The 15,899-nt window shown below is 41.7% G+C and overlaps 1 long non-coding RNA gene across 2 annotated transcripts in view; it reads left to right on the forward strand.

Moving 5' to 3' along the window:
* The first annotated feature begins 2,473 nt into the window (after positions 1-2,473).
* Positions 2,474-15,899, forward strand: part of LOC148141150 (uncharacterized) — a 63,251-nt gene continuing 49,825 nt past the window's right edge. For both annotated transcript variants that reach the window (XR_015752895.1, XR_015752893.1), the window contains exon 1: positions 2,474-2,985. This is a non-coding gene — a long non-coding RNA (uncharacterized LOC148141150). The remainder of the gene's footprint in view (positions 2,986-15,899) is intronic.

The raw sequence follows: 15,899 nt of genomic DNA on the forward strand, positions 1-15,899 counted from the left end.
AGTGGGATTAGAGTCGTTAAATGCTTGATGTCCTGTATGGACCAAAGGCTGCCTTTTCATGGTCTAAATACTCTGACTAAATGTATTTACAAAAAGAACACTGACGAAAAATATTAATGCTGTTTAATAAATCCATGTATTTTCTCTCTGAATCTCTGACCCAACCTAATTATTACACTTTGCAGGTTTTGCTGCAAGGCATGTCTATTAATTGTGCAAAAAGATCAGTTTCCATAAATGTGTGATTAACTATTATGCAACTGCACATCACATAAGACAACTTGTCGAAATGGTGAGCTACCTTCTTTAACTATCATAGCCCAGTCGGTGTAGGCAGAGCCAGAATGCCATTATGAAAGGAGTTTCAGCATTTGTGGCACTGAAGGAACAGTGATATTTCCATGTCAGGATGGTGACTGACTTGGAGAGAAATGTATAGATAGCGGGTTCCCATGTATCTGCTGCCCTTGTCCTTCTAGATGGTTGAGTTTGGAAGGTGCTATCCAAGGAACCTTGATGAATTTCAGCAGTGCATCTATAGACAGGGCACTACTGCTACGAAGCATCAGTGGTAGAGGGAGTGAAGAGTTCTGGATGTGGTGCCAATCAAGGGGGCTGCTTTGCCATGCTTCCTGAGTATTGTTGAAGTTCCACTCATCCAGGCAAAATGGGTGTATTCCATCATACTCTTGACTTCTGCCTTGTAGATGGTGAGCAGAATCACTGAAGTGTTATGCCACAGAAGGAAGTGATTTAGACTATTTTATTAAACAATACAGTTTACAGAACATTAACATTTATAGCTGTGAGAAACAGCAATTTTACAAGGGAGAGGAATGGCAAAGCCAAGCCCCAAACCCTGACATTCAACCGGTTTTCAGGGAAATGAGGACAAACCTCAAATCCCAAGTTATTTGGACTATTGTGCTTGCACTGGGTCATTAAACAAGTATAATTACCTCGTGCCAATTTCCTAGTTTCTCCCCATAGCCTTGCATTTAGCGTCATAGAGATGTACAGCATGGAAATAGTCCCTTCGGTCCAAACCGTCCATGCCAACCAGATATCTCAACCCAATCTAGTCCCATTTGCCAGCACTTGGCCCTCTCAACCTTTCCTATTCATATACTCATCCAAATGCCTCTTAAATGTTGCAATTGTACCAGCCTCCACCAAATCCTCTGGCAGCTCATTCCATACACGTACCACCCTCTGCGTGAAAATGTTGTCCCTTAGGTCTCTTTTATATCTTTCCCCTCTCACTCTAAACCTATGCCCTCTAGTTCTGGACTCCCCGACCCCAGGGAAAATACTTTGTCTATTTACCCTATCCATGCCCCTCATAATTTTGTAAACCTCTATAAGGTCAGCCCTCAGCCTCCGACGTTCCAGGGAAAACAACCCTAGCCTGTTCAGCCTCTCCCTGTAGCTCAGATCCTCCAACCCTGGCAACATCCTTGTAAATCCTTTCTGAACCCTTTCAAGTTTCACAACATCTTTCCGATAGGAAGGAGACCAAAATTACATGCAATATTTCAACAGTGGCCTAACCAATGTCCTGTACAGCCGCAACATGACCTCCCAACTCCTGTACTCAATAGTCTGACCAATAAAGGAAAGCATTCCAATCGCATTCTTCACTATCCTATCTACCTGCGACTCCACTTTCAAGGAGCTATGAACCTGAACTCCAAGGTCTCTTTGTTCAGCAATGCCCCTTAGGACCTTACCATTAAGTGTATAAGTCCTGTTAAGATTTGCTTTCCCAAAATGCAGCACCTCGCATTTATCTGAATTAAACGCCATCTGCCACTTCTCAGCCCATTGGTCCATCTGGTCCAGATCCTGTTGTAACCTGAGGTAACCCTCTTCGCTGTCCAGTACACCTCCAATTTTGGTGTCATCTGCAAACTTACTAACTGTACCTCTTATGCTCGCATCCAAATCATTTATGTAAATGACAAAAAGTAGAGGGCCCAGCACTAATCCTTGTGGTATCATTTGGATAATCACCCAATGCCCTCCTGAATGACTCGATTGAACTGCACTACCAGGTAAATACAATTCATACATCTAACCCACCCTGAATTGGCAAGCTTTTCCTCACTTCATCCTTGCTTCTTTTGCAGATCACTTTAAATCTATGTCTTCTTGATATTCTTTTTACAAGTATGGATAGCTTCTCCCTATCTGCCTGTCCAACCCACTTGTTTTGAAAGTATCTGGGCTGCATTCTCTCAGAGAAGACGTAACTTCTTCAATGTATCTTCATAACTGAAGTTCTTCAACTCTGGAACCAATCTTGTAAGCCATTCCAGCACATCACATCTTTCATACAAATCTGTGCTGTACGAATCTATGGCTACATGGACCTAGAATTGTACACAGTACTCAAACAAATGTCTTATACAATTGCAGGCTTTGGGAGTGAGAAAGTCATTAAACTTCGACTTGCTCTTATTCAACTTCTGGCCAATGATAACACCCAGGATGTTGATAAGGGCTAATTTGGTGATAGTAATGCCACTGAATGTCAAGATGCGATGATTAAATTATCCCTCTTGGAGACTGCCATTGCAAGGCAGTTGGGGTGTGTATGCTATTTGCCACTTGTCAGCGTAAGATATTATCCAAGCCTTGATGCATTTGGGCTGGAATGATTCAGCATCTGAATGAGTTGCGAATAGTGCTGAACGTTTGCTGACAGTTACGTAATATCCCATAAGGACGACTCCGAAGGGTAAATAGTTCAGTTTATTGTTTAACACGAGGTGGTTCATTTTTAATAAACTGAACTCTTACTGGCCAATGCTAATGCTATGGGGATCTGGTGCCACATGCAGGACAGATGAGGTAAGGATGCCAGTTTGGTTTTTATTTCAACACAACTGATTGCAGATTTGAGAAGTGCTGAAGGAGCATTGGCGTGTGGGCTTTGTCGATGTACAGCTGCCAGTGTAGCACCAGCTTTGGAGAAATCAGGAGGTAAGTTACTGGGCCAGAGAAAACAGCTTCTGAACGCTGAATGATAACCAAATCTTGGACACGATGTTTTAATTATCTGATGGCTTGTTTGAATTGAAAGAGGTGAAGTTAAATATTTCAGAAGAGCTTAAATAATGCCAGTGGACGTGCGGTATGATTAGCAGAAAAAGTTGCGGGAGGAGACGACTCAGCACGGGGAAGCTTCTCTAAATAGGCCGTTATGGGGCCTACTCTGGGATTATTATGGTTCCTGAAATAGCCACGATTCAGGACGGATTTCATATTCCACCAACGTGCAGGCTGTTTGCCGAAGTCCTCCCATCGACTGAAGCACTAGGTTTCCCGCTGGATCCCGGACACAGCGAGTTCAGACGCCGCAGGCTGGAACTTAGCGCGGTCGCTGCACTCTCCCAATGGGGCGATACCCTCACCCAATGCAATCCAGGAGCGGTGTTAATACTCACGCCGTGTCTGTGTGGCTGATGTCTTCAGGCCGGAGCACTGTTCCCGCTGAAGCGAGCAGTTCCCTCAGGCAGGACAGCCCAGCACTCAGAGTGAGAGTGTGGTGTCTGTGTGTAACTGCGGCAGGGTTTCTGGGCTGAGCTGGACTGGACTGAGAGAAAAACGGCTCGATTCCCGCTGTACATCCAAATGTAGATATCTGCAAAACGGTACAATTCTGCCCTTAATTACTCAACAAATCCAAAAATCCCTCCCAAGGGACAGTGATGTCCTGGCTCCGTGAAAAAGGAGGGAGAAGCCCCAGTGCGAGCCGGAGGGATAATGTGAATACGCGGTTTTTGAGACACATTGATTCTCGATCATGAACAGCGATGTTGGAAAGTTAGGATACAGTTGAACTATTTACACAATTGAAGCTCCTGCCTAAAGCAGGAGAAAAAGTGAACTGTTCATCTTCAAACTCGAGGATTGAAGAGCAGAATTCTAGCAATACCTTTGAAACCGCGCCTTTAGCCTTTGCTTGGCGATTATAGTTTAGTTCAGGTGAGGGGACCCTTGAGGGCGAATTCCAAGTTGCATATACCAGCGGTAAACAGAAAAAGTTAAGCTAACATAAATAACTGCTGCTGCGCACACAAAAAGAGCAGGGGTAACCTTTTCAAAACCATAAGTTGCTGGCAAAGCTCAGAAGGTCTTGCAGCATCTGTGCAGAGAAATCAAAGTTAACGTTTCGGGTCCAGTAACCCTTCCTCAGACCTACTGCTGCCAGAATTGCTGAGCTTTTCCAGCAAATCGTTTCTGTTTCTGATTTACAGTTGTTTCATTTTTAATCGGGAGACCCTTTTGTCGAGCTTGAGAACAGCAAAGAGAGAAAGAACAGAGAAGTCTATTTTTCTCATCTTTAAATGATGTCCGAAGATGTGCAGCTTAAATCGGATTGGCGGCACAGTGGTTCGCACTGCTGCCTCACGGTCCCAGGTTCGATGCCAGCCTCAGGTGACTGTCTGTGTGGAATTTGTACATTTTCCCCGTCTCTTGTGGGTTTTCTCTCACAATCCAAAGATGTGCAGGTCAGCTGAATTGGCCATAGTGTTAGGTGCATTCGTCAGAGGGAAATGGGTCTGGGTGGGTTACTCTTCAGAGGGTTGGTGTGGACTGGTTGGGCTGAAGGGCCTGTTTCCACACTGTAGGGAATCTAATCTTTAAAAAAAACTGCTCACACGATATTCCAAATGCAGTCTGACCACAGCCTAAGCTTCAGCACTACATTTCTGCTCTGGTATTCTAGACTTCTTCAAATGAATGCCAACATTACATTTGCCTTCCTAACGACCAAATGGAAGCTGCATGTTAACCTTAAGCGAATCTTGTACTTGGACTCCCCAGTCTCTTTGTGCGTCTGATTTCCAAAGTCTTTTCCCATCGAGAAAATTGTCACTGCCTCTGTTCTTCCTGCTAAACTGTATAATCTCACTCTTACACATATTCCATGTCCCCCTCTTTACCCACTCTCCTGGTCAGTCCAAGTTCTTCTGCAGCTTCCCTGCTACCTCAACACTACCCGTCCCTCTCACCTATCTTTGTGTCATCTGCAAACGTATCAACAATACCCTCAGTTCCTTCATCCAGATTGTTATTGTGAATAATTGTGGTCTCAACACTGACCCCTGTGGAACTAGTCACCAGCTGCCATCTTGAAAAGGACTCCTTTATCCCCACTTTATACCTTCTGCCAGTTGACCAGTCCTCTGTCCAGGCCAGCACCTTGTCCGCAGCATCATGGACTCATGTCTTATTTAGCAGCCTCTCGTGTGGTACTTTGGCAAAGGCCTTCCAGAAAGCCAAATAGACCACATCCACTGGACCTCCCATGTCTAACTTGCTTGTTACCTTCTCAAAAGAATTCTAACAGATATGTCAGGCATGACCTGTACTTAGTGAAGCTGTACTCTCTCTGCCCTAAATCTAAAATGGAAACAATGGAAGTGTCCAGGATCACCCGAGAGTGAGAAAAGATCATGTTTTGGATCAGTAATCATTCAGTCAAACCAGAAATGACGTGAAAAGGCCTTAAGCAGAAAGTGGGGGAGGAGAGGATGGAACAACTGGGGAGGCCTGTGATAGGTCAAAGACAGGATTGATTTTATTTTTCCTGAAAACTATGGAGCAAAGAGAAAAACAGCAGCAATGGGAAAAGAAAATTATATGAAAAAGGTCGGGAGGAGGTGTAAATAGGAGAATAAATCATCATCCTCTATTTTTGCCAGGAAATAAAGTGGTTATAATCTCAAACGGGAAGATGAGGTGCTTTTCCTCAAGCTTGTGTGGGCATTCATTGTCAAGCAGATAATATTAGTTCGGAAATAAAAAATAAACCTTTAACTGATTGTAGAGTCATAGTGTTATACAGCACAAAAACTTCACGAGAAACTAACAGGTAGCATAAGAAAGTGTCCAGAGATCCTGCTCACCAATTGGTTTTCCATTCTTGATCATGGTGAGGGCAATGGATCCTTGGAGGAATGCAGCATAACAGCGCCAGGGTCCTGGGTTCAATTCCAGCCTTGGGCAACTGTCTGTGTGGGTTTCTTCTGGGTGCTCCAGTTTCCTCCCACAGTCCAAAGATGTGCAGGTCAGGTGAATTGGCCATGCTAAATTGCCCATAGTGTTAGGTGCATTAGTCAGACGGAAATGGGTCTGGGTGGGTTACTCTTCAGAGGGTCGGTGTGGACTTATTGGGCCGAAGAGCCTGTTTCCACACTGTATGGAATCTAATCTAATCTAAAAGCTACGCTGTACTGGAGTGGAGGAAGAACACTACTATTATTCCAGGATTCTTTAGTTCCCAAAATAGACAGGTGTCTCTGTGGCTGTCAGTGTGACTCCAGAATGGTTTGGTGCCTTCCTGATGATAGAGTTAGGGATGTCACGGAACAGTTGCAGGGCATTCTTCTGAGGGAGGATGAGCAGCCAGGGGTCATTGTATTAACATACATTGGTGCTAAATCACTAGGTGGGAAGGGTGAGGTGATCTTGCAATTGAATTTAGAAAACTAGCAAGCAGGACCTGTGAAATAGTACTCTCCAGATTACTCCCAGTATCACCTATAAGTGAGTTCAGAACTAGAAAGATAAGGCAGGTTAATGTATGGCTTGAAAGGTAGTGCAAGATGGCGGGTTTTAGATTCCTGGGACACAGGGTGTAGCTTTGGGGAAGATGGCACCTGTAGAAGCAGGACAGGTTGAACAGAGCGAGGACTGAGTTCTTTCCACAGAGAGACCGGGGTGGGGGAAGAGAGAGAGAGAATGTTTTGCTTGTATTGTTGGGAGGATTTAACTCCGCTCAGCAGGCACATAAGAACCAGAAGAGAATATTAAAAAGTAATACTAAAAAGGTGCATGACATAATAAGAAAGGGAGATAACATTAAAAAGGGAGATTAGTAAATTAATAGGTGGAATCAGAGTAATGGAGAAAATAATAATAAAATGGAGGAAACAAGTTTAAAATTAAGGGGAATGCTACTGAGACGAGAATTTTTATTTTTACTGAGAGGGTTGTTAACTTTTGGAATTCTAACTGCTGAATTCATCTTCACGACCTTTTTGAACAAGGGAGGAATAGTTGCAATTCTATAGTCCTCCAGCCCCAAGTCCTAATCCAGAGAAGATTGAAAGATGATTGCCAATGCCTCTGTAATTACCACACACTCTCCCTTCCTTTAGTATCCTTTGCATCTCAACTGGTCCCCTTGTCTTATTAACCTCAGTACAGACAACTTGTCTAATACTGCCTCATTACCAATTTTAACTTGCTTGTGACTGAGTTTCCTCCACTGTTACTAAGGCCTGTTAAACATCAGCCTCACAGATAAAGACAGGTGCACAGTATTAATTTCAACACCTTTAACCATACCTTCTGTCTCTAAGTATAAATTTTCTCTCTTTGTGTCTAATTAGCCCTACTTTTTTTAATCACCTATTTTTACAATAGATGTGCTTATAAAAGACATTGGGATTCCTCTTTATGTTAACTGCCAGTCATTTTTCATAATCCCTCCTTGCTTCTCATTTTTTGTCTTGCCTCCTTTCTACACCTTACATATTCAGCTTGGTTCTCAACTGTATTTACTACCTGACACTTACCATTCGGCACTTTGTTTCTTTAACTGAATTTCTATCCCACTATCATCGAGGGAGAACTGGATTATGTACCCTAACTGTGTCCAAACCATTTCCTCTTTGAAAGTCACCCATTGCTGAACCACTATTTTCCTGCCAACTCTTAGTTTCAGTCGATTAAACAGTAGCTCCATTCTCATCCCAATGTCTCTACTCTTCATTAACCAAAACAATTTTTCCTTCATCCTAAACCTCATGCTGCAACAATCACTGGTCCCTAAATACTCTGCAGTTGTCACTTGATCTATTTGCCCCACCTAATTGCCAAGAAATCAGTCGAGCAGTGCCCTCTTGTTGGACTGAATAAATATTCCTGTAGGAAATTTTTTCTCTCTATCCTTCCCACCAGCTATTGGTCTATATATTACAATGAGCAATATAATTAGACCTTTTTTTATTCCTTAGCTCTAATCAAATCAATTCTGTCCTTGAACCCTTTGAGACATCCTCTTTCCTAGTACTCTAATATCCATTTGCCACAATCGCCACCCTTTCTGTTTCTCTTCCTTTCATAACTTTTCTGAACACCTTGTGAGTAGAAATACTTAAATCTCTAATCTGCCCTCTGTTAGGTCCCGTCTTTGTTACTACCATAACATTCTAATCTCAGAAAGAAACGTGTCTGTAACTCCCCACTTTTATGAACTATACTCTATGCATTCACATACACTGAAATCTATCCCCAATTTTTAGACTTCACTATTTTCTCCATTACTCTGAATCCACCTATTAATTTACTAATCTCTCTTTTTAATGTTTCAAACTCGAGAGAATACAGTCAAGTTTGCCCAATGTCTCTTCATTGGGTACTCCCATCATCCTAGAAACAAGTCAGGTGAACCTTAGTTGCACTCCCTCTATGGTAATATCTTTCCAGAGGGGAGATCAAACAGCAGCATGGTACTCCAGGTGTAATGTGGCTAAGCTTCTGTACAACTGAAGTAAAACTTCACTATTCCTGTACTCAAATCCTTTTGCAATAAAATGCTAATATTCCATTTACCTTCCTCATAGCTTGATGAAAATGCATGTTAGGCTTCAGTAACATATTGACAACAACAACAAGATCTCTTTGTACACCTAAACTTTCCAACTGCTTACCATTTAAAATAAACATTATTTTCACCCGTTTGCCCTACCAAAATGGACAACCTAACATTTTTCTACATTATATTTCATCTGTCATTAACTTGCCCATTCACTAACCTTGTCCAAATTCTCCTTAAAACGGCTTTAAATCTTCCTTGCAATTCCCAATCTGCTAAAATACTAGACTTTGCACCTCAAGATATATTTCAAAACTGCACACAACCAACCTTACTAAGCTTTCGCTGTAAAAATGTCAACAATTCTGGAAAAGGATATGGAAGATATAGACTGTAGGGAAATAGATGGTGACATCTTGCAAAATGTCCAGATTAGAGGAGGAAGTGCTGGATGTCTTGAAACGGTTAAAAGTGGATAAATCCCCACGACCTGATCAGGTATACCCGAGAACTCTGTGGGAAGCTAGAGAAGGGATTGCTGGGCCTCTTGCTGAGATATTTGTATCATCGATAGTCACAGGTGAGGTGCCGGAAGACTGGAGGTTGGCAAACGTGGTGCCACTGTTTAAGAAGGGTGGTAAAAACAAGCCAGGGAACTATAGACCAGCGAGCCTGACCTCGGTGGTGGGCAAGTTGTTGGAGGGAATCCTGAGGGACAGGATGTACATGTAGTTGGAAAGGCAAGGACTGATTCGGGATAGTCAACATGGCTTTGTGCGTGGGAAATCATGTCTCACAAACTTGATTGAGTTTTTTGAAGAAGTAACAAAGAAGATTGATGAGGGCAGAGCAGTAGATGTGATTTATATGGACTTCAGTAAGGCGTTCGACAAGGTTCCCGATGGGAGACCGATTAGCAAAGTTAGATCTCATGGAATACAGGGAGAACTAACCACTTGGATACAGAACTGGCTTAAAGGTAGAAGACAGAGGGTGATAGTGGAGGGTTGTTTTTCAGACTGGAGGCCTATGACCAGTGGAAAGCCAAAGGATCGGTGCTGGGCCCTCTACTTATTGTCATTTACATAAATGATTTGGATGCGAGCATAAGAGGTACAGTTAGTAAGTTTGCAGATAACACCAAAATTGGAGGTGTAGTGGACAGCGAAGAGGGTTACCTCAGCTTACAACAGGATCTGGACCAGATGGGCCAATGGTCTGAGAAGTGGCAGATGGAATTTAATTCAGATAAATGTGAGGTGCTGCATTTTGGGAAAGCAAATCTTAGCAGGACTTATACACTTAATGGTAAGGTCCTGGGGAGTGTTGCTGAACAAAGAGACCTTGGAGTGCAGGTTCATAGCTCCTTGAAAGTGGAGTCGCAGGTAGATAGGATAGTGAAGAAGGTGTTTGCTATGCTTTCCTTTATTGGTCAGAGTATTGAGTACAGGAGTTGGGAGGTCATATTGCGGCTGTACAGGACATTGGTTAGGCCACTTGGAATATTGCGTGCAATTCAGGTCTCCTTCCTATCGGAAAGATGTTGTGAAACTTGAAAGGGTTCAGAAAGGATTTACAAAGATGTTGCCAGGGTTGGAGGATCTGAGCTACAGGGAGAGGCTGAACAGGCTGGGGCTGTTTTCCCTAGAGCATAGGAGGCTGAGGGGCGACCTTATAGAGGTTTACAAAATGATGAGGGGGCATGGATAGGATAAATAGGCAAAGTCTTTTCCCTGTGGTCGGGGAATCCAGAACTAGAGGGCATAGTAAGGATAGGGCGAGAGGGGAAAGATATAAAAGAGACCTAAATGGCAACCTTTTCACGCAGAGGGTAGTATGTATATAGAATAAGCCAGAGGATGTGGTGGCGGCTGGTACAATTGCAACATTTAAGAGGCATTTGGATATATATATGAATAGGAAGGGTTTGGAGGGATATGGTCCGGGTGCTGGCAGGTGGGACTAGATTAGGTTGGGATATCTGGTCGGCATGGACCGAAGGGTCTGTTTCCATGCTGTACATCTCTATGACTCTATGATTCTAATTCAAAGTGAACAAAATGTGACTGAAGTTTTGGTTGGTGGAATGAATCACCATAGATACCATCTCAATTACAATTCCTCAAAATACAATGCAAAAATGCTGGCTTTAAAAAGTGTCCAATTAAGCTTTGAAGAATATGTAGATTAGCAATTTGATTATTTCAATGATATGGACAGTGATGGCACACCAAATAAAATCAGGAATAAAGGATGAATTTATTTCCCAAAAGTATACTTTAAGCCATAAAAAGCTTGTCAAGAAGGATATTACATAACAGCTCATATTTGACAAATAATCCACAAATTCTAGTACATTCCAACAGAACTGCTGATAATGTGTTCAAAGATTATATGTTAATGGCACACTAACATAATAAACTCAAATCACATCCAGTATAAATCATTGTTAAAGGTACAGTATTTCAAAACAGGCAACCCTGAGACTAAGACCATGCTGGATTTTGGATTTGATGGTTTTTAAGAGAGAAAACAAAGGGAATCTTAACTCAATTGGAAATATACAAAAGAAAGTGAATAGGTTTATTTGTATGAAAATTTGAGAAGATGCAAGAATAAAGTAATGTTTGAAAAATATTTAATTTGCCTTTCTTGAGCCACTGAGTGTGGATCTGGCACAATGACCCTACAAAATCTCCACTTGACCCAAAGATGCATGAGAAAAGGCATTTTGCACAGGGAGGTGATGGTGGATTGGTATTATTGCTGGAATGTTAACTCAGAGACCCAGATAATTTTGTAGGGAGCTGGATTTAAATAGCAGATGATGGAATTTGAATTCAGTAAATATCTGGAATTAAGGAGTCTAATGATGATTATGAATCTATTGTCTGAAAAAAAACCCAACCTAGTTCACTAATGTCCTTCAGGGAAGGAACCTGCCATCCTTACCTGATCTGGTCTACATGTGATTTGGTTCACTCTTAACTGTCCTCTGGACAACTATGGATGGGCAATAAATGCTGCCTGGCTAGCAACGCTCTCATCTTGTGCAAACTCCACACAGTTGACCAAGGCTGGATTTCTGGTGCTGAGAGGCAGCAGCACTAACCACTGAGCCACTGTGCTGTCCCTGTTGTGATGATAGAATGGCTTTAAGAGCTGTATTTTGTTCAGCTTTTTTATTAAATGAAGAAAGGTTGAGACAGAGGTGCTAATCGGTCTGCTTGGAAGCTTATAAAGTGAACAATTTGTGAGTTTTTTGGTGTTCTTTCGAAGGTTGGAACAGGAGAAGCAGCCTGAATGGATGGGGTCAAGCCCCCTTAGAGCCCAGAGTTTGAGTTTTAGTTTTTCAGTAGCAATCGCTGTGTCTTGAAACTGGGTTTGGGAGCTGCAGTACATCTCTCCCTGCCATTAACTCTCTTACACACTGATTTCTCTTGATATTTTTTCCCTCCTGGACTGGAAATTTGCCCATGAGACAATGTATTTTACTAAATTTGCCTTTACCAAGGGTGTGTTTATAGAATTATACTATTTAGTAGTTAAATACTTGATCTTAAAAGTTAAGGTTCTAAATTGGAGTAAGGGCAATTTTGACGGTATTAGGCAAGAACTTCCAAATGTTTATTAGCAGAAGCTATACAGATGTAAAGGTATGGTTGGAAAACGGGAGGCGTTCAAAATGAGAGAATGAGATTCTGGAGAAAGAATGTTCCTGTCAGTGTGAAGGCAAGGCTGGTAGGTGTAGGGAATGCTGGATGCCTAGAGAAATACAGTTATTATATTTCATCAGTAAAAGATTTTTGTTCATTTTGTTTCTTTAACATTAAAACAAACAAAAAAAATCACGTTTTTTTTTCAAATAGACATTTGTTGAAAAAGAAGCGTTTCAAAGACCTGCAGTGAATGGCTGAAGGTTTCTTTATTCTAAATTTAGAAGCTTAAGAAAACTGTACATGTTTTTATCAGTTTTTTTAACACTGTAAATTTTTCTTGAATAGCTGAACAGTCTTTTTTTGACAGAGTTGTGTTTTCTTTTGGGGAGCGCGACACATGGTTGGCTCTGGAGAAGTTTTTTTTAAATCAGAGAAATTTATTGAAGATGAGTTGTTTTAATTAAGTTAATCAGTGTAGTAGTTGATTTTATTTAAGATTTTTGATTTTTTTAACAATGTTTTTACATTTTAATATTACTTTCTGAATATAATGGAAGGTAGTTGAAACATAGAGGTATTATTGAAAGTTGCTTCTTTTTTAGTTTAATGTTAATGAGGGCATATAAGAGGTACACAAATCCGATGGCTAGTAGTTTTAGAAAAGTGATTGCTGAAAATGTGTTGCTGGAAAAGCGCAGCAGGTCAGGCAGCATCCAGAGAGCAGGAGAATCAACGTTTCGGGCATGAGCCCTTCTTCAGGAACACATTTCCAGCAACACATTTTCAGCTCTGATCTCCAGCATCTGCAGTCCTCACTTTCTCCTCTTAGAAAAGTGATTATATGGCAGAATCAGTAAAAGAGAAGGTTGACTGTCAGGAAAGGTAAGTTAGTTCAAAAGTCTCTGGTGGCTATTCCTCTATCAGATAAATATTCAGTTCTCGTACTGTTGAAAGGTATCGTTGCTCTGACAAAAATATAAGGCGTAGTAAGTTTTTGGACACCAGGAATGATTTCTATGTAGGCTGCGTTAACAAAATTTAAAACAACAATTGTTATAGGGAACTCTCCTGTCAGGGGCACAGACCAGAGATTCTGTGACAGTGAGAGTAAATTTAGAATGGTATGTTGCTTTCCTGGTGCTGGGATTAATGACATTACTAAACATTTTAAGCATATTATTAAAGAGAGATTGAGAAGCCAGAAATTATTGTACAGGTTGGCAGATCATATATCATAGAATCCCCATAGTATGGAAAGAGGCCATTCAGCCCAACAAGTCCACAAAGACCCTCCGAAGATCATCCCACCTGGACCCATTCCCCTAACCTATTACTCTACATTTCTCCTGATTGATGTAGAACACTATGGGTAATGTAGCATTGTGAATTCACATATCTGCATATCTTTGGACTGACATTTGTGTGAAAAAGTTTAAAGCTTTACTGAGTGAATTAAAGAGGTTAGGTAGAAGATAAAAACACAGAACCTGAAAAGTAGTCATCTCTGGTTTATTCCCAGTGCCAAACTCGAACAAGGGAAGGAACTAAAAGATCAAGAATATAAATTAATGGCTGAAGAGGTGGTGCATTGCTCAGGGATTCAGGCTTTTGAATAATTGAAATCTCATTTGGGACAGAAAAGACTTATTCAAAAAAGGATGGGTTTAACCTAAACGATTGAACTACTATCTTAGTAGGGAGATTTCCTAGGGTCCATTATTAGATTACTTACACATTAGATTAGATTAGATTAGATTACTTACAGTGTGGAAACAGGCCCTTCGGCCCAACAAGTCCACACCAACCCGCCGAAGTGCAACCCACCCATACCCCTACATTTATCCCATTAACCTAACACTACGGGCAATTTAGCATGGCCAATTCACCTGACCCGCACATTTTTGGATTGTGGGAGGAAACCAGAGCACCCGGAGGAAACCCACGTAGACACGGGAAGAACGTGCAAACTCCAAACAGTCAGTCGACTGAGTCGGGAGACTTAATCCTGCTTTGGCGGGGTGGGGGTGCGGGAGGAATTTTAAGCAGCAGTGATGGGGAAGGTTCTCAATATGAAAAGAGCAAGTCAATTAGAAAACAAAACAAGAGAAAGTCAGAGAACGTAGTTACTCTAAAGAACTAAATTGCAATCATTTCAATGCAACAGGTCTGTGCAAGTTACAATCATTTCAATGCAAGAATGCTGTGGGAATTAAGGGAGGAAATTGCAAGCTCCTTGTAGGAATATATGTATCATCTCGAACTATGGGTGAGGTGCCTGATGACTGGAGGATGGCTAATGTTGTGCCTTTGTGTGAGAAGGATTGGAAAGAAAAGCCCATGAACTTGAATTCAGTTTGGGTATATTGTTGGAGGTGATTCGAAAAGATAGGATTTATTAACATTTAGAGAGGTAAAAATTGATCCTTCAAACATATGGCATCAACATTGACTTCGCCAGTTTCAAAATCTCCCCTCCTCCACCTCATCCCAGATCCATCCTTCCAACTCAGCACCGCTTTCTTGACCTGTCTTACCTGTACATATTCTTTCCCGCCTATCTGCTCCACCCTCTCACCGACCTATCACAATTACATCCCACCTGCATCCAACTATCGCCTTCCCACCTACTTTCCCCCCAGCCCCACCCCACTATTTATTTCTCAGTCCCATTTCCCCTCCCAGTAACTGATGAAGGGCTTTTGCCCGAAACATCGACTCTCCTGCTCCTCGGATGCTGCCTGACCTGCTGTGCTTTTCCAGCACCACACTTTTCAGCTCTATGTGAAAGGTTATGTGCAAGGAAAATCATGATTCACAAACTCCATTGAGTTTTTTGAGGAAGTTACCAAAAAGATGGATGAGGGAAGAACAATATACAATGTTTACTTGGATTTTGGTACAGCTTTTGACAAGGTTCTGCATGGTAGGCTAATTCGTAAATTTAAGTCAGATGGGATTCAGGGTGAGCTTGCCAATTGGATACATAACTCATTTCATGGTAGGTGACAGAGCGATGGTGGAGGGTTACATTTTGAACTGAAGGTCTGTCACCTGCGATGTCCCACAGGGATTGGTTCTGGGTCCTCTGTTGTTTGTCATTAATACAAAGGATTTGGATGAGAAAATAGAAGGCATGGTTAGTAAGTTTGTGGATGACTCCAAATAATAAAGTGAAGAACAGTCTAAGATTACAAAGGGATCTTGGTCAAATGAGTCAATGGGCTTAAAAATGGCAAATGGAATTCAGCTGGATAAGTGCAAGGCACAACAAAATTTTGGTACAACAAACAGGGGCAGGACTGTATATTAATGGTAGAGCCTTGGGTAGTTTGTGGAACAGAGGGACCTAGGCATTCATGGACATAATTCTTTGAGTTTGCATCACATTTAGAAAGGGTGATTTAAAAAAATGGTGTTTAACATGTTTGCCTTCATTGCTCGGTCCTTTGAGTAGAGGAGTTGGGAAGTCATGTTGAGGTTGTACAGGACATTGATGAGGCCCCTTCTGGAGCACTATGTGCAGTTCAGGTTGTCCTATTATAGGAGGGACATTATTAAATTGGAGAGGGTTCAGAAAAGATTTACCAGGATGTTGCCAGGAAGGGAGGGTTTGAGTTATAAAGAAA

Source organism: Chiloscyllium plagiosum, unplaced genomic scaffold (genome assembly GCF_037043375.1).
Source record: "Chiloscyllium plagiosum isolate Xiang-an unplaced genomic scaffold, Cpla_swu_hap1 HiC_scaffold_34, whole genome shotgun sequence".
NCBI lineage: Eukaryota > Metazoa > Chordata > Chondrichthyes > Orectolobiformes > Hemiscylliidae > Chiloscyllium > Chiloscyllium plagiosum.